The sequence below is a fragment of the Mizuhopecten yessoensis genome, unplaced genomic scaffold (genome assembly GCF_002113885.1).
Source record: "Mizuhopecten yessoensis strain PY_sf001 unplaced genomic scaffold, ASM211388v2 scaffold7251, whole genome shotgun sequence".
Lineage (NCBI taxonomy): Eukaryota > Metazoa > Mollusca > Bivalvia > Pectinida > Pectinidae > Mizuhopecten > Mizuhopecten yessoensis.
Window position 1 is genome coordinate 473,717 of NW_018406955.1, and position 22,508 is coordinate 496,224.

General features: G+C 38.6%; 1 protein-coding gene across 3 annotated transcripts in view; it reads right to left on the bottom strand.

Annotated features, from left to right (window-relative positions):
- The window catches only part of LOC110453290 (tolloid-like protein 1), a 201,343-nt gene extending 187,604 nt beyond the window's left edge, over positions 1 to 13,739 (bottom strand). For all 3 annotated transcript variants that reach the window (XM_021502180.1, XM_021502179.1, XM_021502178.1), the window contains exon 1: positions 13,404 to 13,739. The gene's annotated coding sequence lies outside the window, so the exon portion shown is untranslated. The remainder of the gene's footprint in view (positions 1 to 13,403) is intronic.
- Positions 13,740 to 22,508: the final 8,769 nt, after the last annotated feature.

Below are 22,508 nucleotides of genomic sequence, written 5' to 3' on the forward strand. Positions count from 1 at the left end.
GGGACAGACAGGGGGACAGACAGGGGGACACACAGGGGGACAGACAAGGGGACTGACAGGGGGATAGACAGCGGGACAGATAGGGGGACAGACAGGGGGATAGACAGAGGGACAGATAGGGGGACAGACAGGGGGATAAACAGAGGGAAAGACAGGGGGACACACAGGGGGACAGACAGGGGGAGAGACAGGGGGATAGACAGGGGGACAGACAGGATGCCAGACAGGGGGACTGACAGGGTGACAGACATGGGGACAGATAGAGGGGACTGACAGGGGGACAGACAGGGAGACTGACAGGGGGGACTGACAGGGGACAGACAGAGGGATAGATAGGGGGACTGGTAGGGGGACAGATAGGGGAACAGACAGGGTGACAGACAGGGGGACAGATAAGGGGAAAAGACAGGGGGACAGATAGGGGGACTGACAGGGGACAGACATGGGGATAGACAGGGGAGACAGACAGGGGGACAGATAGGGGGACAGGAAGGGGGACAGACAGGGGGACTGACAGGGGGATAGATAGGGGGACTGACAGGGGGACAGATAGGGGGACAGACAGGGGGACAGACAGGGGGATAGACAAAATCTTATTTTTCTAAGATAATTTTGAATAATATTCAATTAAGTCAGTGGCTGTTTATATGATAATACCAAGGAACTTGATATAAGCTTGAATCAGTATATCTGTATATGTAACCAAGGTCACTTGTTTCAAGTGTCTCCACTAGAAGTCAAACCTGGGACTTCCAATTACTAGTACTCTACTGCTAATAGGATATTCTCTCTAACCATGTTAGTAGGGTGAGATGGTCTCCACTGTGACATATTAAAAGACATTAATGTAGACTTAAACAAATTACGGCAACTTAAACAAATCATTGACGTGATATTGGTGCTTTAAGGTTCTGGATTCACTTACACTATCCAACACCTGCATCATTGGAACAAAACTACGCCCACTGATGTAATTAGCCTGGATCTATTTCTATATAAATATACTAGCGGAAAAAAGAAACTGTGCATGCACAGAATTGTTATAGAACTATTACCAACTGTATAGACATGAAAATTAACTCACATGACCGAGTATGACACATACACACTATCCGTGTGTCATTGACTGTTTTTCCCGTGCAGCTTGCTCTCTATATGCGTTGACCAGTTTGCACATTTTTCTCGTCCAGCCATCCGATTCGACAATGAAAGTTTATTTTTCAACTGTTGGGTCACTCTATAGAGACCAGTGAACAGTAAAAAAAAAGCATTATAACGTTTTAATTTGTGATTAATGCTATGCCGAGGCTCAATGAAAATGACCGCCTCCGTATTATTGGTATGCTTCAAGCTGGTATGGGCCAAGCCGTTGTCTCTTCACGTTTTCATGTCCATCGATACACAATCCGGGATTTGTGGAGACGACATCAACAGTTTGGCTATGTCGGCGATCGACCTCGTGCGGGATGTCCACGTGTGACGTCACGTCAAGAGGACAACCATATTCGGTTTGTCCATTTGAGAAATCGCTTCCAAACGCGAGTTTGACTGCACAGACAATCCCTGGGTTGCTACCAATAAGCCGGAGAACTATACGGAACCGATTGCGTGAATGAGCTATCCGTCCACGACGTCCTGCAATCCGCCCAGTTCTTCTGCCATGTCATCGTGTAGCACGTCTGGACTGGTGCAGAAGGCATCTTCGATTTACTCAACAGGATTGGGCAGGCATTTTTTTACGGAAGAGTTGGGAGTCCACCTGGATAGTAGTGATGGACGATTGAGAGTGTATCGTCGCGTTGGAGAACGTTTCCGTGACGCGTGTGTGGTACAACGAAGTTCTTTCGGTGAAGGCAGCATTATGATTTGGGGCGGCATCACAGCCAACGGGAGAACGCCTCTGGTGGTTGTTAACAGGAATTTAAACGCGCTACGTTACCGTGACGAGATCCTCTGGACCCACGTCGTTCCATTCGTGCAAGGGCAGCAACGTCACATTACGCTACAGCAATTGTCGTGTTGCCCTGGCCTGCTGTATCCCCCGATCTGTTGCCCATTGAACACGTACGTCTGGGATGAAATGAAGCGCAGATTACGGGCATTACCTTATCAACTGGTGACGTTGACTGATTTGGCCGCAGCTTTGGTACATATCTGGAATGCCACAAGTATTCTTGAACCGTCTGATAGGCTCCATGCGTCGACGTTGCCAGGCTTACATTCAGACAAACGGTGGACATACGAGGTATTAACTTTGTGAACTCAGTATTGACCACTGCTGTGTTTACGTCACTCCTGAGCGGAACTTATTGATTCCATAACGTGGAAAATGGAATGCAACTGTTAATAAATAACAAATAAATTGTCCCTGAAAACCTTGTTGTTCTACGTCATACACATTTATTTTTTTAACACATTTTAGGCATGCACAGTTTCTTTTTTCCGCCAGTATATATACGTGGTTTCAAATTGTATTCCTTACCAAGAGGCGCACAAGGCCTGTATCATTCACCAGGTTCTTTTGTTACATGTATCTGAACTAGACAAGAGCCTGAAATGGTTCTTGTATTTTTAGACAGTGCAATGTCATTCCTCAGTACCCAAATGATTCAAATAGCAACACTTAGTAAGGGTAATGAAAGGAATATTTAAACAACACTTGAACAATAAGATCAGTCAAAAATGTCCTAAGTCTTTGATTGGCTATAACATTTTCTGTCTCTAAATTTCCTTCACTCCAATTTTGATTTATTTCAACTTTTTACAAACGTTACTGGCCAGTTATGATCTTTTCTATGAGTTGGTATTTTTATCCACTCTCCAAATAAATTGTCCACCTGCAGATATCAAATGATTGGCTGAGACATTTTTAACTGTCACCAGGCCAATTAATGGCTACCAAACCTGATCTGAATCGTACTCTTACTGTCCTGTAAAGGATCTGTTATTTGTTTGGTTGAATCCGATACAAAATGACCGCTCAGAAATGTCATTTGGTGGAATTGGCTCTATTTCTCTTTTGGCCCCATATGTTGCTTTACCTGCGTTTCCTCTGTAGAGCACTACCCTTCCACTCCAAGGAAGGCCACATCCTTAGCCCAGTGATGCTTCAGATACAATTTGGTTAAACATGACTGTGTTCAGAAGTTAAAGGTTTTAACGGGGAGTCTGATAAATAGACATCTGATGTCAACTCACAGTATAAGTTCACATTGTCCTTCAGGCCAGGGGAGCTGAACCATTTATATTTTATGTTCATGGTTCAGTTATTTGAATTGAAATAGTATTTAAGTAATATTATAACCTTTTGTATTATACTTTTAACATAAAACAGAACGGTTCAATTATTTACTCTGTGCTTCTGTTGCTTTTGTGTTGAGAATGATGAAGTACATTGTATACAATAAGTAGGCAACCCCAGAGAACTGATGTGTCTGAGGTGCAGCACTTTGTATTTCTGATTATTACAGTTGCTGTGTGATTTATTTCAGATCATGATATGAAATGATTAATTTCCAGACAATGATGGCAGGAACACTGGGGTTGTCTCAGTGTAACAGTCCCATAGGTCAGCTATGGCCACATATTTACCAGACATAGACAATCATATAAGGCATAATGATGTCGATGATATTTGAAACTTACTTGTGTACTGTCTCTACCAAACATAAAAGACACTTAACTCCCCCCCAAAAGTCCATAAAATAATCCTGTCAATACCACTAGGGTTAATACCTCTAGGGTTGATACCTCTAGGGTTAATACCACTAGGGTTGATACCTCTAGGGTTAATACCACTAGGGTTAATACTTCTAGGGTTGATACCTCTAGGGTTGATACCTCTAGGATTAATACCTCTAGGGTTAATACCTCTAAGGTTAATACCTCTAGGGTTAATACCTCTAGGGTTAATACCACTAGGGTTAAAACCTCTAGGGTTGATACTTCTAGGGTTAATTATATCTCTAGGATTAATACCACTAGGGTTAATACCTCTAGGGTTAATACCTATAGGGTTAATACTACTAGGGTTAATACCTCTAGGGTTAATACCTCTAGGGTTAATACCACTAGGGTTAATACCTCTAGGGTTAATACCTCTAGGGTTAATACCACTAGGGTTAATACCTCTAGGGTTAATACCTCTAGGGTTAATACCACTAGGGTTAATACCTCTAGGGTTAATACCTCTAGGGTTAATACCTCTAGGGTTAATACCTCTAGGGTTAATACCACTAGGGTTAATACCTCTAGGGTTAATACCTCTAGGGTTAATACCACTAGGGTTAATACCTCTAGGGTTAATACCACTAGGGTTAATACCTCTAGGGTTAATACCTCTAGGGTTAATACCTCTAGGGTTAATACCTCTAGGGTTAATACCACTAGGGTTAATACCTCTAGGGTTAATACCACTAGGGTTAATACCTCTAGGGTTAATACCACTAGGGTTAATACCTCTAGGGTTAATACCTCTAGGGTTGAGACCACTAGCGTTAATACTACTAGGGTTAATACCACTAGGGTTAATATGGTTAATAGGGTTAATACCACTAGGGTTAATAGGGTCAATACCACTAGGGTTAATACCAATAGGGTTAGTACCACTAGGGTTAATACCACTAGGGTTAGTACCACTAGGGTAAATACCACTAGGGTTAATAGGGTTAATACCACTAGGGTTAATACCAATAGGGTTAATACCTCTAGGGTTAATACCACTAGGGTTAATATCACTAGGGTTAATAGAGTTAATAGGGTTAATACCAATAGGGTTAATACCTCTAGGGTTAATACCACTAGGGTTAATACCACTAAGTAGCATCCTTTAAAGTTAGTCAAGTTCTACATTCTTCATTTCAACAATTCTTTAAGCAAACCACCATGAAAAACATATGAATCTATATATTTCATAGATATTTGTTGGAATAAACATGCATCAAATATATAATTGGGAATATTTCTTGTTTAATATGGTTTTCATGGTCATTAAGACAAACTGTCATAGCAGTCAGCATAAAATATATGACTATCATGGCCTCACCTGGCCATCAGGTCTAGAGGAGGGGTTTTAACATCTACTTATAGTGTTATATCTTAGAATTTGCCACTTTGACTTAGAATAAAGCTAGAACGATTAGGAATTGTATCATCATGAATGATATGTTTGTATATATATATATATAAACACAACTTTAAAATTAATTTACACAGCAAGAAAGATTATATCAGATTGTTACCTAAAAGTCATGTTTAAAAGTCAAGTTGAAACTAGTCATTCATAATAGCATATGGATCAGTAAGTGATCATGAAATGGTAAAGAAATGTCTCTCAGAAAAATAGTTTAAAATAAATGTGAAAAGTCAAATTTTCTTCATGTGTGTATGTATTTACTATTCATCATAATTAATGAATGACTCTTCCTCGGACAACGTCAAATTGCCTTACATGATGGGCAGTTTGGTTTTCATATTCGCTAAAAAACTCAGATGACACTTCCTTGTGTCATAAAAACATTCATTGCTACTTTGCCTTGTTTTAATTCATATTCTCAAATAGGAGTTAGATATTAACCAGAGGGCATAAGTCGGTCATACAAGATTTTGGATAGACCCAAAATTTAAAAATACTTTATATCAACCATTACAGGTTATTCTTACTTAGTGTAGTTTGAATCTGAAAGGCTATTTTTTTTAATTCTTCAGCACTAGCCCTTGCTTTTTGTAAAAATATAATGTATCACATTTACAAAGATAACAGAACTTCAAATGTCAGTGACTATTTTCAAATTTACCAATGTGTGTGGTGCCATCAGCGGCAGAAAGTAGCTGACTCAAAGCAATGTTACGTCGATCAAAGGCCGTTGCTTTTCTATTCTCTGTCACAGAAACTGAGAAAGAAGACAAAGAACCCTTACAGAAGCTGCTTACCTGGTGTTTATTTAGTTCTCATACATACTACAAGTGGACAATTAAAACAAACAAGGCAGCTTAAAACATGCTAATTATCAATCAGTAATATGGGTATGCATGTTATTTTTCAATCAAATATGGAACATTCAAATTTGTTCTACCTTTTGTTCAGTTGTGTAGCTTTAATTGCTTGGAGGTGGGGGGGGGGATCACAAAATCCAAGGAATAGAATGGAATCTTTATTTGGAGACCATCCTTGGGGAAGTGCACAAGTGGTCTCATTGTTGCAGGTGGTCTTTTAATACAGGTTTAGTGAACATGGACATAGCCGGAATGGTGGGCATAAATGTGGTCTCTCAATTAAGGTTGTCTCTGTTTTTTCTCTTAATACCAAAAGGACTACCATGTAAAAATTGTTTTAATCAATGAGTCACATGTGTCCATTTTTCTGTACTTCAGGAAACAGGCTACCTATTTCACTACTGTGAAGTTTTTCAAGAAAGATAACTCTTATATGCAATTACTATGTGTATATGGTTTTATTATAAAATGTTAATTTTTAATCGTTTATAGATAATTTATTTTGCACAATTTCAGCATTTATCAAATTGATATACATTAATGCAATGCTAATCTATGGCAGTATCATTTTTAATGACATTATTTTGCAAAAATTGTGTCTTCCATTTTATTCAAAGTTCACTCCTTTTTACATAAATTTCCATTTAAAATCCTTAAAATTCTGACAACCTACGGGAATGGTAGGAAGTTACACTATATGGTAAATAGCTTGGTGATTAATAGGAAACACTCGAACCAAAACAAAGAAACAGTTTTACACAAACGTGACCACAACACCTTTAACATAGCCCCTCCGTTTAGAAATAAGGCTGTGTTAAATGAATTGCGGACAAAGAAGTTTCACCACTGAGTCTCTCCCACACGGCCTTGAGCTGAACGACACTTTCTACATTTTTGTCACTTCTTCTAGTGACAAAGCTGAACGATTTAGATATTTACAAGTGGCCATCATTTGCTGCTGAGAAAGCCAGTAATTCTATAGTATATGTCTGTCTACCATTGCTCCACAGAACTTTGATATGATACAGTCTATATAGTATCCTCTCTATCTGAGATCTCCTCAGTCTCACAAGTTACTCACCCCAAGGCCAACACAAGCAAGGCCTCTCAATCAAGGCAATCCGTTAACACTACAATTAGATTGCTTTCTCGGACATGTACTTTCCATCCAGAAATCGTTGACTACTATCTGTGAATATTGGTCTTATAGTAGTGTTATGATGTGGCAAAGAGTGATTGGCAAAGAGCGATAGTTTACCGTTTAGTTCTAACAGCTGTCAGCCAGAGGCATCGACACATTCCCCTACCTCTCCTCCAGTCTCTATCAGCTGTGATGATATACCCACCGACAACATTACATACACCACAACAAATATTTCTCTTATCCAAGTTACAAAATTGATATTTCTCCCAAAACCTTTGGTGAAGCATTCACAACTATATATTATGATGAAAGATGAATGCCTTTTCTTTTTGCAATCAATCTTGTTATGAGATCTATTAAATGTATTTTGGGATACGTCCAAAGCAGTGCTCTGACTTGAATGAGCCCTGGTATTCAGTGATGTTGATATAAATAGTGGTCCTCTCCCAATGTTACCATTATTACAGAAATAACCACTGACTTGATTCTATTAAATGTCGAATGAAGATTTTGATGTACCTGATATTAAACTACAGCATATTCACAACACAAAGACACAAGTCCATCTGTGTAAACTTAAACAACCAGCCTGTAGTCTGTGTTACATAACACAACAATATCCAGTCTGTAGTCTGTGTTACATTACACAACAACACCCAGCCTGTAGTCTGTGTAGCATTACACAACAACAACAAGCATGTAATCTATGTACCATTACACAACAACACCCAGCCTGTAGTCTGTGTTACATAACACAACAACACCCAGCCTGTAGTCTATGTAACATTACACAACAACACCCAGCATGTAGTCTGTGTTCCATTACACAACAACACCCAGCCTGTAGTCTGTGTAGCATTACACAACAACATCAAGCATGTAATCTATGTAACATTACACAACAACACCCAGACTGTAGTCTGTGTTACATTACACAACAACACCCAGCCTGTAGTCTGTGTAGCATTACACAACAACACCCAGCATGTAGTCTATGTAACATTACACAACAACACCCAGCCTGTAGTCTATGTAACATTACACAACAACACCCAGCCTGTAGTCTGTGTAACATTACACAACAACACCCAGCATGTAGTCTATGTAACATTACACAACAACACCCAGCCTGTAGTCTGTGTAACATTACACAACAACACCCAGCATGTAGTCTATGTAACATTACACAACAACACCCAGCCTGTAGTCTGTGTAACATTACACAACAACACCCAGCCTGTAGTCTATGTAACATTACACAACAACACCCAGCCTGTAGTCTGTGTTACATTACACAACAACACCCAGCCTGTAGTCTGTGTAACATTACACAACAACACCCAGCCTGTAGTCTGTGTAACATTACACAACAACACCCAGCCTGTAGTCTATGTAACATTACACAACAACACCCAGCCTGTAGTCTGTGTAACATTACACAACAACACCCAGCCTGTAGTCTATGTAACATTACACAACAACACCCAGCCTGTAGTCTATGTAACATTACACAACAACACCCAGCCTGTAGTCTGTGTAACATTACACAACAACACCCAGCATGTAGTCTATGTAACATTACACAACAACACCCAGCCTGTAGTCTGTGTAACATTACACAACAACACCCAGCCTGTAGTCTATGTAACATTACACAACAACACCCAGCCTGTAGTCTGTGTAACATTACACAACAACACCCAGCATGTAGTCTATGTAACATTACACAACAACACCCAGCCTGTAGTCTGTGTAACATTACACAACAACACCCAGCCTGTAGTCTATGTAACATTACACAACAACACCCAGCCTGTAGTCTGTGTTACATTACACAACAACACCCAGCATGTAGTCTATGTAACATTACACAACAACACCCAGCCTGTAGTCTGTGTAACATTACACAACAACACCCAGCCTGTAGTCTGTGTTACATTACACAACAACACCCAGCCTGTAGTCTGTGTTACATTACACAACAACACCCAGCCTGTAGTCTGTGTTACATTACACAACAACACCCAGCCTGTAGTCTGTGTTACATTACACAACAACACCCAGCCTGTAGTCTGTGTTACATTACACAACAACACCCAGCCTGTAGTCTGTGTTACATTACACAACAACACCCAGCCTGTAGTCTGTGTTACATTACACAACAACACCCAGCCTGTAGTCTGTGTTACATTACACAACAACACCCAGCCTGTAGTCTGTGTTACATTACACAACAACACCCAGCCTGTAGTCTGTGTTACATTACACAACAACACCCAGCCTGTAGTCTGTGTTACATTACACAACAACACCCAGCCTGTAGTCTGTGTTACATTACACAACAACACCCAGCCTGTAGTCTGTGTTACATTACACAACAACACCCAGCATGTAGTCTGTGTTACATTACACAACAACACCCAGCCTGTAGTCTGTGTTACATTACACAACAACACCCAGCCTGTAGTCTGTGTTACATTACACAACAACACCCAGCATGTAGTCTGTGTTACATTACACAACAACACCCATACTGTAGTCTGTGTAGCATTACACAACAACATCCAGCCTGTATTCTATGTAACATCACACAACAACACCCAGCCTGAAGTCTGTGTAACATTACACAACATCCAGCCTGTAGTCTGTGTTACATTACACAACAACACCCAGCCTGTAGTCTGTGTTACATTACACAACAACACCCAGCCTGTAGTCTGTGTAGCATTACACAACAACACCCAGCATGTAGTCTGTGTAACATTACACAACAACACCCAGCCTGTAGTCTATATAACATTACACAACAACAACCAGCCTGTAGTCAATGTTACATTACACAACAACACCCAGTCTGTAGTCTGTGTTACATTACACAACAACACCCATACTGTAGTCTGTGTAGCATTACACAACAACATCCAGCCTGTATTCTATGAAACAACACACAACAACACCCTGTCTGAAGTCTGTGTAACATTACACAACATCCAGCCTGTAGTCTGTGTAACATTACACAACAACATCCAGCCTGTATTCTATGAAACAACACACAACAACCCCCTGTCTGAAGTCTGTGTAACATTACACAACAACACCCAGCCTGTAGTCTATATAAAATTACACAACAACACCCAGCCTGTAGTCAATGTGACATTACACAACAACACCCAGCCTGTAGTCTGTGTAGCATTACACAACAACATCCAGCATGTAGTCTGTGTTACATTACATAACAACACCCAGCATGTAGTCTATGTAACAATACACAACAACACCCAGCGTTACATTACACAACAACACCCAGTATGTAAGTCTGTGTAACATTACACAACAACACCCAGTATGTAGTCTGTGTAACATTACACAACAACATCCAGCCTGTAGTATGTGTTACATTACACACCAACACCCAGCCTGTAGTCTGTGTAACATAACACAACAACACCCAGCCTGTAGTCTGTGTAGCATTACACAACAACACCCAGCATGTAGTCTATGTAACAATACACAAAAACACCCAGCCTGTAGTCTGTGTAACATAACCCAACAACACTCAGCCTGTAGTCTGTGTAGCATTACACAACAACACCCAGCCTGTATTCTATGTAACATCACACAACAACACCCAGCCTGAAGTATGTGTAACATTACACAACATCCAGCCTGTAGTCTGTGGAACATTACACAACAACACCCAGCCTGTAGTCAATGTAACATTACACAACAACGCCCAGCCTGTAGTCTGTGTTACATAACACAACAATACCCAGCCTGTAGTCTGTGTAGCATTACACAACAACACCCAGCATGTAGTCTGTGTAGCATTACACAACAACACCCAGCATGTAGTCTATGTAACAATACCCAAAAACACCCAGCCTGTAGTCTGTGTAACATAACACAACAACACCCAGCCTGTAGTCTGTGTATCATTACACAACAACACCCAGCCTGTAGTCTGTGTAACAGTACACAACAACACCCAGCCTGTAGTCTGTGTAACAATACACACCATCCAGCCTGTAGTCTATGTAACATTACACAACAACACCCAGCCTTTACCAGCCTGTAGTATGTGTTACATTACACACCAACACCCAGCCTGTAGTCTGTGTAACATAGCACAACAACACCCAGCCTGTAGTCTGTGTAGCATTACACAACAACCCCCAGCCTGTAGTCTGTGTAACAATACACAACAACCAGCCTGCAGTCTATGTAACATTACACAACAACACCAAGCCTGGAGTCTGTGTAACAATGCACAACATCCAGCCTCGAGTCTGTGTAACATTACACAACAACACCCAGCCTGTAGTCTATGTAACATTACACAACAACACCCAGCCTTTACCAGCCTGTAGTATGTGTTACATTACACACCAACACCCAGCCTGTAGTCTGTGTAACATAGCACAACAACACCCAGCCTGTAGTCTGTGTAGCATAACACAACAACACCCAGCCTGTAGTCTGTGTAACAGTAAACAACAACACCCCGGCTGTAGTCTGTGTAGCATTACACAACAACACCCAGCCTGTATTCTATGTAACATCACACAACAACACCCAGCCTGAAGTATGTGTAACATTACACAACATCCAGCCTGTAGTCTGTGGAACATTACACAACAACACCCAGCCTGTAGTCAATGTGACATTACACAACAACACCCAGTCTGTAGTCTGTGTAGCATTACACAACAACACCCAGCATGTAGTCTATGCAACAATACACAACAACACTTAGCCTGTAGTCTGTATAGCATTACACAACAACACCCAGCATGTAGTCTATGCAACAATACACAACAACACTTAGCCTGTAGTCTGTATAGCATTACACAACAACACCCAGCATGTAGTCTATGTAACAATACCCAAAAACACCCAGCCTGTAGTCTGTGTAACATACCCCAACAACCCTCAGCCTGTAGTCTGTGTAGCATTACACAACAACCCCCAGCCTGTAGTCTGTGTAACAATACACAACATCCAGCCTGTGGTCTATGTAACATTACACAACAACACCAAGCCTGGAGTCTGTGTAACAATGCACAACATCCAGCCTCGAGTCTGTGTAACATTACACAACAACACCCAGCCTGTAGTCTGTGTAACAATACACAACATCCAGCCTGTAGTCTATGTAACATTACACAACAACACCAAGCCTGTAGTCTGTGTAACAATGCACAACATCCAGCCTGTAGTCTGTGTAACATTACACAACAACACCCAGCCTGTAGTCTGTGTAGCATTACACAACAACACCCAGTCTGTAGTCTGTGTTACAGTACACAACAACACCCAGTCTGTAGTCTGTGTTACATAACACAACAACACCCAGTCTGTAGTCTGTGTTACAGTACACAACAACACTCAGCATGTAGTCTGTGTTACATAACACAACAACACCAAGCCTGTAGTCTATGTAACATTACACAACAACACCCAGACTGTAGTCTGTGTAGCATTACACAACAACACCCAGCATGTAGTCTGTGTTACATTATACAACAACACCCAGACTGTAGTCTGTGTAATACTACACAACGACACTCAGCCTGTAGTCTGTGTAATATTACACAACAACACTCAGCCTGTAATCTATGTAATATTACACAACAACACTCAGCCTGTAGTCTGTGTAACATTACACAACAACACCCAGCTAGTCTGTAACATTACACAACAACTTCCTAGCTGTAATTTAATCAGATGATATTAAAAACAATAATTAAAACCCAGCTTGTAATCTTTGTTATGTTGCACATGAGTTAACAGTCTTATTATAAACACAACACAGTAGATCTATCTGTATTTTGATGGTGTCTAAAGCTGACAAAAAGTCGAACAACTTGACAGTATGATTTGACGATTGATTTTAAGATAGGCCTACATAAAGCTTTGATTATTTCACAAGGGTAAACCAAATCAATTATGTACTGTAACAGAATCGGTCTGATCTACAATCTCACACCGCCGAGGGTGACAGCAACAAAACCCACAAACAAATTGAAAGTGATATAAAAACAATCAATTAACTGCCATCCTCATGAAAATTTGATTTTGATGTTAGGAGCACTGCTATGATAGTGTGACTGTAACATGTATAGGCATCAGTTAGCTGGATTCTTTCCCTAGAAAAATCACAAAATAATGGATGAAACATTTAAGTTACGATACTTTATCAAGAAACTTGATGATGAAATTATTTGACACGTACATCATTATTCTTGAAAAGAATGCTCATATTTACCTTTGGTGTTATCAGGTCTGAACTCTGTGTGGTAAATATTATCCAAGAATGTAAAATAAATATATCCGTGTTTGGAGAAGAAATTGATACCAGTCTTACAACTAACTCACACGCGGAGCATCCGTCTTATACTGTCACCCCAAGGCAGGGCCTCTGTTCCCCAAGCCTGGCCTTTTATTCTGTTGATGAAGGCCAATATTTGTCAATGTTTGAACAGGACTTCCAGGGATGGATAAATGGTATCAAAGTTGTAGGTGGATGTAGGGCCGGCGGAGGGAACAGGCACTACCTCCACGGTGAGAGCCGGTGAGCATGTGTCTCCTTGTATGCTTATGAATCAAGCTTTGAATACTGCCTCGGATCAATATCGGTAAATTCTACACAATGCTATCTGGTTTTGCAAAGAGCGAAGACAGTGCTACACATAGGATCACCATCTAAACAGAAGCTGGTAGAGCAGCTTCAGAGGACAGTGATAGTAAGGTCGGCTTACAACTAAAAGGATTCAATTAAAGATGTTCCACTGTCATGACAAGCTTGGTCTATTTATGATATCTTTGTCGACGTATTTTACCCCTCTGCCATCAGTAATAGACTTCAGACAATTGTTGACATATTTAACTCCCTTGTCATAAGTTATTGACTTAAGACAATTGTTGACATATTTTACTCCTCTGTCTTCAGTAATAGACTTCAGTCAATTGTTGACATATTTTACCTCCCTGTCACCAGTCATAGACTTCATATGATTGTTGACATATTTTACTTCCCTGTCACCAGTAATAGACTTCAGTCAACTGTTGACATATTTTACCTCCTGTCATCAGTAATAGACTCCAGTCAATTCTTGACATATTTTACTTCCCTGTCACTAGTCATAGACTTCATACGATTGTTGACATATTTTACTTCCCTGTCATCATTAATAGACTCCAAACGATTGTTGACATATTTTACCTCCTGTCATAAGTAATAGACTTCAGTCAATTGTTGACATATTTTACTTCCCTGTCACCAGTCATAGACTTCAGTCAATTCTTGACACATTTTACTCCTCCGTCATCAGTAATAGATTTCAGTCAATTGTTGACATATTTTACTTCCCTGTCACTAGTCATAGACTTCATACGATTGTTGACATATTTTACTTCCCTGTCATCATTAATAGACTCCAAACGACTGTTGACATATTTTACCTCCTGTCATAAGTAATAGACTTCAGACGATTGTTAACATGTTTCAATACAGTATGCTGTACAGAGGCTCCTAAAAATGACCTGTAGTTTATCTCTTGGAAATATTAAGCTGACTAGCAAGTAAATTCTACTTGTATCTACACAACATGAACTTTCAGCTATAATGATTTACTGAAGAGATTTATTAAAAATCCTTTTCTAATTCATCAAATGATTACAGAACCCTTAGTTATAAACATTTTACTCTTGGACCAACCTCAAAAAAATGCTATCGTTAGATAACTGCACTGCAGGGGGACAGCAAAGCATGTGGTTTTGTTCGCAGGCTTTACATAATTGGAAGGTCTGGTTTTGTCTCTATCATCCACCACAGACATACAGTTTTAATATGTTCTATGTATATCCTCTAGTGTACGTTTAAAACACAAGAGGTTTATGCAACCTGAAGGTACACCTGTGTAAAAGGTCCAATGGATCCGTATGAGATCACCTTATGTTTGTGTCAGGAAATAAAATTACATTTATCAATTGAAAATAGGTCATATAGTGGAGAAATAAGTAACAGATTTAAAGAAATAAGTCATAGAGTACAGAAAAAGTCACAGGATAGAGAAATAATTCATAGAATAGACGTCATAAGACAAAAACGGAATGGAGAAATAAGTCATAGAGTAGAGAAATATGAAATAAGTCATAGAGTGCAGAAATAAGACATAGAATAGAGAAATAAGTCAGAGTAGAGAAATCAGTCAGAGTAGAGAAATAAGTCAGAGTAGAGAAATAAGTCACATAGTAGAGAAATAAGTCAGAGTAGAGAAATAAATCATTGTAGAGAAATATGTCATAGAGTAAAGAAATATGTCATAGAGTAAAGAAATATGTCAAAGAGTAAAGAAATATGAAATAGAATAGAGAAACACATCATAGAGTAAAGAAATAATTCATAGAACAGATAAATATGTCATAGAGTAGAAAACATTTTGAGAAATATGTCATAGAGTAGAGAATATGTCATAGAGTAGAGAAATAAGACAATGCAGTATAGAAATATGTCACAGAATAGAGAAATAAGACAGTGCAGTAGAGAAATATAAGACAATCATGTGGAGAAATAAGTCATAGGGTAGATAAATATAAGACAATCGTGTGGAGAAATAAGTCATAGGGTAGATAAATATAAGACAATCGTGTGGAGAAATAAGTCATAGGGTAGATAAATATAAGACAATCGTGTGGAGAAATAAGTCATAGGGTAGATAAATATAAGACAATCGTGTGGAGAAATAAGTCATAGGGTAGATAAATATAAGACAATCTTGTGGAGAAATAAGTCATAGGGTAGATAAATATAAGACAATCGTGTGGAGAAATAAGTCATGGGTAGATAAATATAAGACAATCGTGTGGAGAAATAAGTCATGGGTAGAAAAATAAGTGACAGAGTAGAGAAATACATTATGAAATAGAGAGATGTGACAAGGAGTGGAGAAATAAGTGATAGAGAAAAGGAACAAGTCACAGGGTGGAGAAATATCAATGTGATTTAAGACTATATACCTCTTTTCTATCATTCAAGGCTTCTGTTTATTTTGGTCATCTAAAGGTAATGCCTGTCCTGTGTTTTGAAGCTATAACTTCTTTACAACTTAAATCCGTGTTTCTTCACCAGTCTTCATGCAGGATAAAGCTATGAGCTGTCAGACCTGGCATATTCCTCCTCTTCATGTAACCTTTTACTATTCAGATACGCAGATAGAGTAGAACTGGTTATGCTATTGTATGGTCAATAACAAACCACACTGTAAAAACAGGCAATTGTCATAAAACATTCCAGTGGATGCAGCCATGGTGAAGCTCTATAGGCTAGTAGTGTGTGGTGTAAAATGTCCCAATCCATACATAACAAAACAGTTTTACATCCAATTTTTAGGAAATGCTCTTAATGACTTTATCTGGCCGTCATAGGAGCGGTCTTTTTATGAGGATGGCCATTTCCTGTCCTAAAGTGACCCTCCCAATTTGACCCTCTGTAGCAGTTATTACTTCCCTCCCCAATAAAACCCTGTCCACTAGAACAATTACGCCTGGCTTCCCTGGACTTTCAGCTGCTACTATACTCCGAGCATTGTATCCCCAGGCCACATGGACCATCACTAGCCATTCTAATCTGCTTACTGATTTACATGGAAACAGTGATATGGCTTTTTTACATTACCATTTAGTGTTCTGAACTTAAATATAATTTGGTAGATCAGCAGCCAATACAAGGTTTTTCTTCAACTCCAAATACATGAGGCTTACAATCTACTCCAAAAACAAAGGTTTTATAACTCCCAATACCAGACTTAAGGTAGCGAGTCCCAGCATACAACCATGTAACTGCAAATATAAAAGACTATATAATATAAACTCTATCTATTCAACAATAATTACGAAACAAGTTATTTCAACTCATATTAATCACTCTTGTGTGCTCAGGTATGTAACTCTTGGAAAAGAAACCACAATGCCTTTTTATGTCCCATAAGGGAATAAAAGCCTGGCTGCTTTGGTGAAAGATGAAAGTGTTATTCACTGCGCTTCCCGATCTCCCTAAAAAGAGCTGCAATATGAATCACCATTTTTCTGACAAGAAATTTCTTGCCTGTAAACTATTGCATATAGATATGTATGAAAGAAAAATACTTATTACAAGTTCCTTTTTCACCAAAAGAGGCCAAGAAGTCTAAAGAGTCAGAAAATACTCTTCATGCTACACTTAGTTGGGGCAGAGTTTTAAATCTCTTTAGCAAAAAAAACGAGCATAGTTGTACAAAATTGTGTGTCAGACGTTCTATCAAATAGTTAGTTTGTGGAAAAGCCTGTGGAATGGGGAGCTTTGGGAAATTAAAACTGCCTGTTAGAAACACCAGTGGATAGTTGGCTGGCTTAGAGCTTATGGTGTGGGGTAGCCATTTGGGACTGCAGATAGGCACAACAATTAAGACTATTTTACCATGATATGATAAAGAACAGTTGCTGGAAGAATTGAGTCAACAGCTGTATCACTTCTTCAGAAATGTTTGAAATGCCTCAGACAGTTACAGTTCTTGGTGCAGGGGGGAATATATAAGTCTGCCATTCTGGTAACAATTCTAGTTTGTATTGAATCTGCAAGGAAATACAAATTTGGTCAGGACCAGATGTATTTGATCTCTGCCTCTTCATTATAGAGCAGAAAGTATATATCCACTACACAACATGTACAGCTCATGACGTTTGTTATGCATGGAAGTACATTTTTACAACATTAATGTGCGAGTTAATTCAAAATATTATAACTTCCTTAAAAACTTAACAATTTATAGTTGTCTTCAGAAAAATATTAAAGAATCAACATAAGTTTAACAGAAAAGTAGTTTTCACATGCGTGTTTACAGAAAACAAGTGGTGGGACACTTATACCTACACATCAACTTCTACAACTCCTAGCTCAGTTAATAATGAAGTTTATGGAATCGTCCTACTGATGACGCCGATCATGACTAGAAGATCATGGCTATATATGTCAATGGAGTTTCACTGCTGTTATTTCTTAAAGCCCATCCTGTCATCAAATAATCATTATCAGCATGGCTGACAGACCAAACAGGGACTGAAACATACAACATACTCTAAATAGATACAAACTTACTCATCACAATGGCCGTGCTCGTTTCTGGAGGAGTGATGTTTCTGACAGAATATTTCCTGAGAGAGGAATGTTTTCTGTGAGAAAAAACAGTTTTCTGAGGAAGTAGTGTGATTTTTGAGCAAATATTATGTTTTCTGAAAGACAAATGCTTTCTGAGAGAGTAGTAGTTTTTCTAAAATCTGTACACAACAGCACAATAAACTTAAAGTTCTACACACCAATAACAAAGCACAAAATGTATAATAACTTCATCATACATGAATCTATTTCTACTGTTAACAACAAATGTTCAATACCCATAAAGTGGTAAGTAAGATTTTCTATCTTTAAGATATATTATATAAATATGTATAATAAGATAAGCTCTGGAGGCAGGCTCTAACATTTGTATCAAAGCGTGTCCCTGTAATGGTATTAACCAATATGCTTATCAACTAAGAATGTGTCACATCTAAGCGTCCAAGGTTCCAGCCCTTTCCCAATCTTCATCAAATAATATTAATCCAATTTGTAATGAACCTGTCCCATCCCCGGTCATTAGCCAAACTTATGAGGTAATCTTTAAAAAACGTTCCCCTTCATCTATCGCTCCATCAGGTTATAATGCTAAAAAATGACATAATCCTCTCTTGCAAATTTTAATCAGAAGATCATTAAAAATTATCAGGCACTAGATTATTTTTCCTTCAAACCGATTTTTTCTATGGACTATTAGTCAAAATCATGAGATAATCAATCATAACAAAATTATGATAATCAATCTCAACAATACACCGCACTACAAAAGAGGCTATTGAAAAGGTTTAAAGCTTTTCTTGTTGACCCTTTTGCCCTGTTTCCTTTCAGAACTGAAGAAGGACCTTATTGTGGCAATCATTCAATGGGCTGTTAACAATAAATAAATAGTATTCAAATCTATGAGGTAATCTTCCTTCACAAACCTCCCCATCTCTCCCAGGTCACTAGTAAAATGAAAGGTTTTTTCTCAGGTTAACTATGAGGTAATCTTCCTTCACAAACCTCCCCATCACTCCCAGGTCACTAGTAAAAATAAAGTATTTTTTATATCTTAACTATGAGGTAATCTTCCTTCACAAACCTCCCCATCTCTCCCAGGTCAGTAGTTAAAAGAAAGGTTTTCTCTCGTCTTAACTATGAGGTAATATAACTTCACAAAAAGTCCCCATCTCTCCCAGGTCATTAGTAAAAAGAAAAGTTTTTCTTGTTTTAACTATGAGGTAATCTTCCTTCACAAACCTTCCCATATCTCCCAGGTCACTAGTAAAAAGAAAGGTTTTTTCTTGTCTTAACTATGAGGTAATATAACTTCACAAACCTCCCCATCTCCCCCAGGTCACTAGTAAAAAGAATGTTTTTTTTCTTGTCTTAACTATGAGGTAATATAACTTCACAAAAAGTCCCCATCTCTCCCAGGTCACCTAGTTAAAAGAAAGGTTTGTTCTCGTCTAACTATGAGGTAATCTTACTTAACTAAAGCACTCCACAATGAGGTCCCATGGTGTTGTGGGAGGGTGACATGTGTGTGTAAGGCTGCTTGTGCCCCTATTGATTACATCATTGTTTGCCTGATCACACTCTCCAACAGAATGTCATACACAATTCTTGTCATGAAATGTTATTACAACTGATCAAATTTCATTCAGTAAAACACAAGGGAGATAACTTGTCACACATCCCATTTCCAGCTGATGGCAAGGATAACCTGACTGAAGCCTTTTTTTTATTAAACACACTACAGATCAATTGCAGCACATTCCTCTTAAAGTCATGTACCATTTGTCAGAAGTAAATGGGATATAATGAGAAATGTGACATTAACAAAACACAGAGTTTTTCTGTGAAAACTTTAAGTCATAAAGATTAATTTTAGGTGTACATGTACATGTTCTAACAATAATGTGTTAAGGTATTGGATTGTAAGAAGGTGACATAACTGCTACATGTCATACCAAAACAAAGACACAACTAGGTTCTGTTGGTTTAACACAAATGAACAATTTACATTTTCATTCAAATTCATACATGATGGAAAACCATATTAAATAATTACATACTTGTTAATCATAAATGAGAAATACTAAATGAAAGCTATGATGGTAGAGAACTAAATGATGATATGACTTGGCTTAAAACCCTACAAAGGTGAGTAACACATCTGTAATTTCACCTGTACCATCAGTGGAACTATAAGTCTAGAAGTAACTGAGGGAACTATAAATCTAGTCCCAATCTGTAGAACTATAAATCTAGTACCAATCTGTGGAACTACAAATCTAGTACCAATCTGTGGAACTACAAATCTAGTCCCAATCTGTGGCACTACAAATCTAGTCCCAATCTGTGGAACTATAAATCTAGTCCCAATATGTGGCACGACAAATCTAGTCCCAATCTGTGGAACTATAAATCTAGTCCCAATCTGTGGAACGACAAATCTAGTACCAATCTATGGAACTATAAATCTAGTTCCAATCTTAGGACTACAAATCTAGTACCAATCTGTGGAACTACAAATCTAGTACCAATCTAAGGAATTACAAATCTAGTACCAATCTGTGGAACTACAAATCTTGTACCAATCTTAGGAATTACAAATCTAGTACCAATCTTAGGAACTACAAATCTAGTACCAATCTGGGGAACTACAAATCTAGTACCAATCTAAGGAACTACTCATCTATCATAAAGATTATCAGTATAGTTAATTAATTGTCCTCTTATACAAACTCTTTGTTCACAAATGTTTATAATTCAATGCTTTAAATGATTTTTTCAGATGACACTACTGTACAACTCAATCAATTCAGGACTTAATTAAAAGGTCCCAACAAATTAATCATAATCAGACGATGATTGGCTGTGCCTGTAAGGAAGCACACCATCACTGAACATTAACCATCCCCACTAAGGAAACCTATACCCAGAAGACCAGTATTTATCTATGAAAAGCAATTGCCTGTGACATGTTTCTTCATTCATCGATTTGATAGAGTAATCTTTCTTTACACAAATTGCCATCTTGTTTTTCAGATCTGTTGGGGATGCTCACGACAGGCGCTTCATCGCTGGATGTCAGCTGGCCTTGATTACACGGAAGAGTTTCACAATGTTCTTCTGTCTGCTTTTAACCTTGGAAACTTTGAGACTTCCACGGCAAGAAATATCTGCTAACATCTTGAATCTTCAATCACAAGAGAGTTCTACTTGACTACAGTTTATGCACTGTTTCCCGTATTTGCCTCTATTTATGCATTATTCTGAAATAAAAGGCCCTGACTAGATTAAACGGCACACATGTTGATAGACAGAGCACATCAACCAGGGACAACCAATAGAAGCAGATAGCCACCATGTTAGAACACTCAACCTTCGAGATGACATCATTTAATTCCTGATTTGGTTGACAGAAACTGCAGCCTTAGCCTGACCTCCCCGTGCCTGTACACACAGAAACCTGAGAGGAGTTTTATTATGATGTCTGTCTGTAATACTTCATCACCCCCAAGTGAGCCCTATAACCTAGGCGTTGACCACAGCATCAACACCGTCACTGTATCATTTACATGCATGGAACATCAAAGTCAAACCAATCAATATTGCACAGAATATTTTAATAGGTTTTATATATTTTTTACTGACATCAATTCTAGGCTCCCAGAGATATTATTTTCCAACATTTTTTACTATGTCATTGACAGACAGTTTAAAACACAAAACATGAAAAGAAATAATTAATATAAAGAATCCTTGAATTGGTGATACATTATTGTAGTTGGCTATTTCTATCTATTATAAGATATCAAACCATTTCGTTTACTTCACTCAGGAAAGATAGGTCAACTTAAGCCAGGAACATCAAACTAATGATGAACCCCCAGTACTTAACTTCCACAGAAGGGAGCTGACAGTTAAGATAGTTGACAGTTAGAAAGCTGATAATGAAGACAAATCACAGTTGAGAGCTAACAGTTTAGAGAGTTGTCAGTATGAGAGTTCGGGTACTAACAGCTTTGACACATAAGAGGGAACTGAGTTATGACAGTCGACAGTACAATTAATTCAGTCGAACATGAGAAAGTTTACAATCAAGAGAGTCGACAGTGAGGAAGCTGAATTATGAGGGTAACGGATGAGAGCTGACATGTTTTGGGTTTGGACTGTTCGGGAGCTGACATACAGTTGAACTTCGTTATCTCAAACTCTTTTAATTTCAAG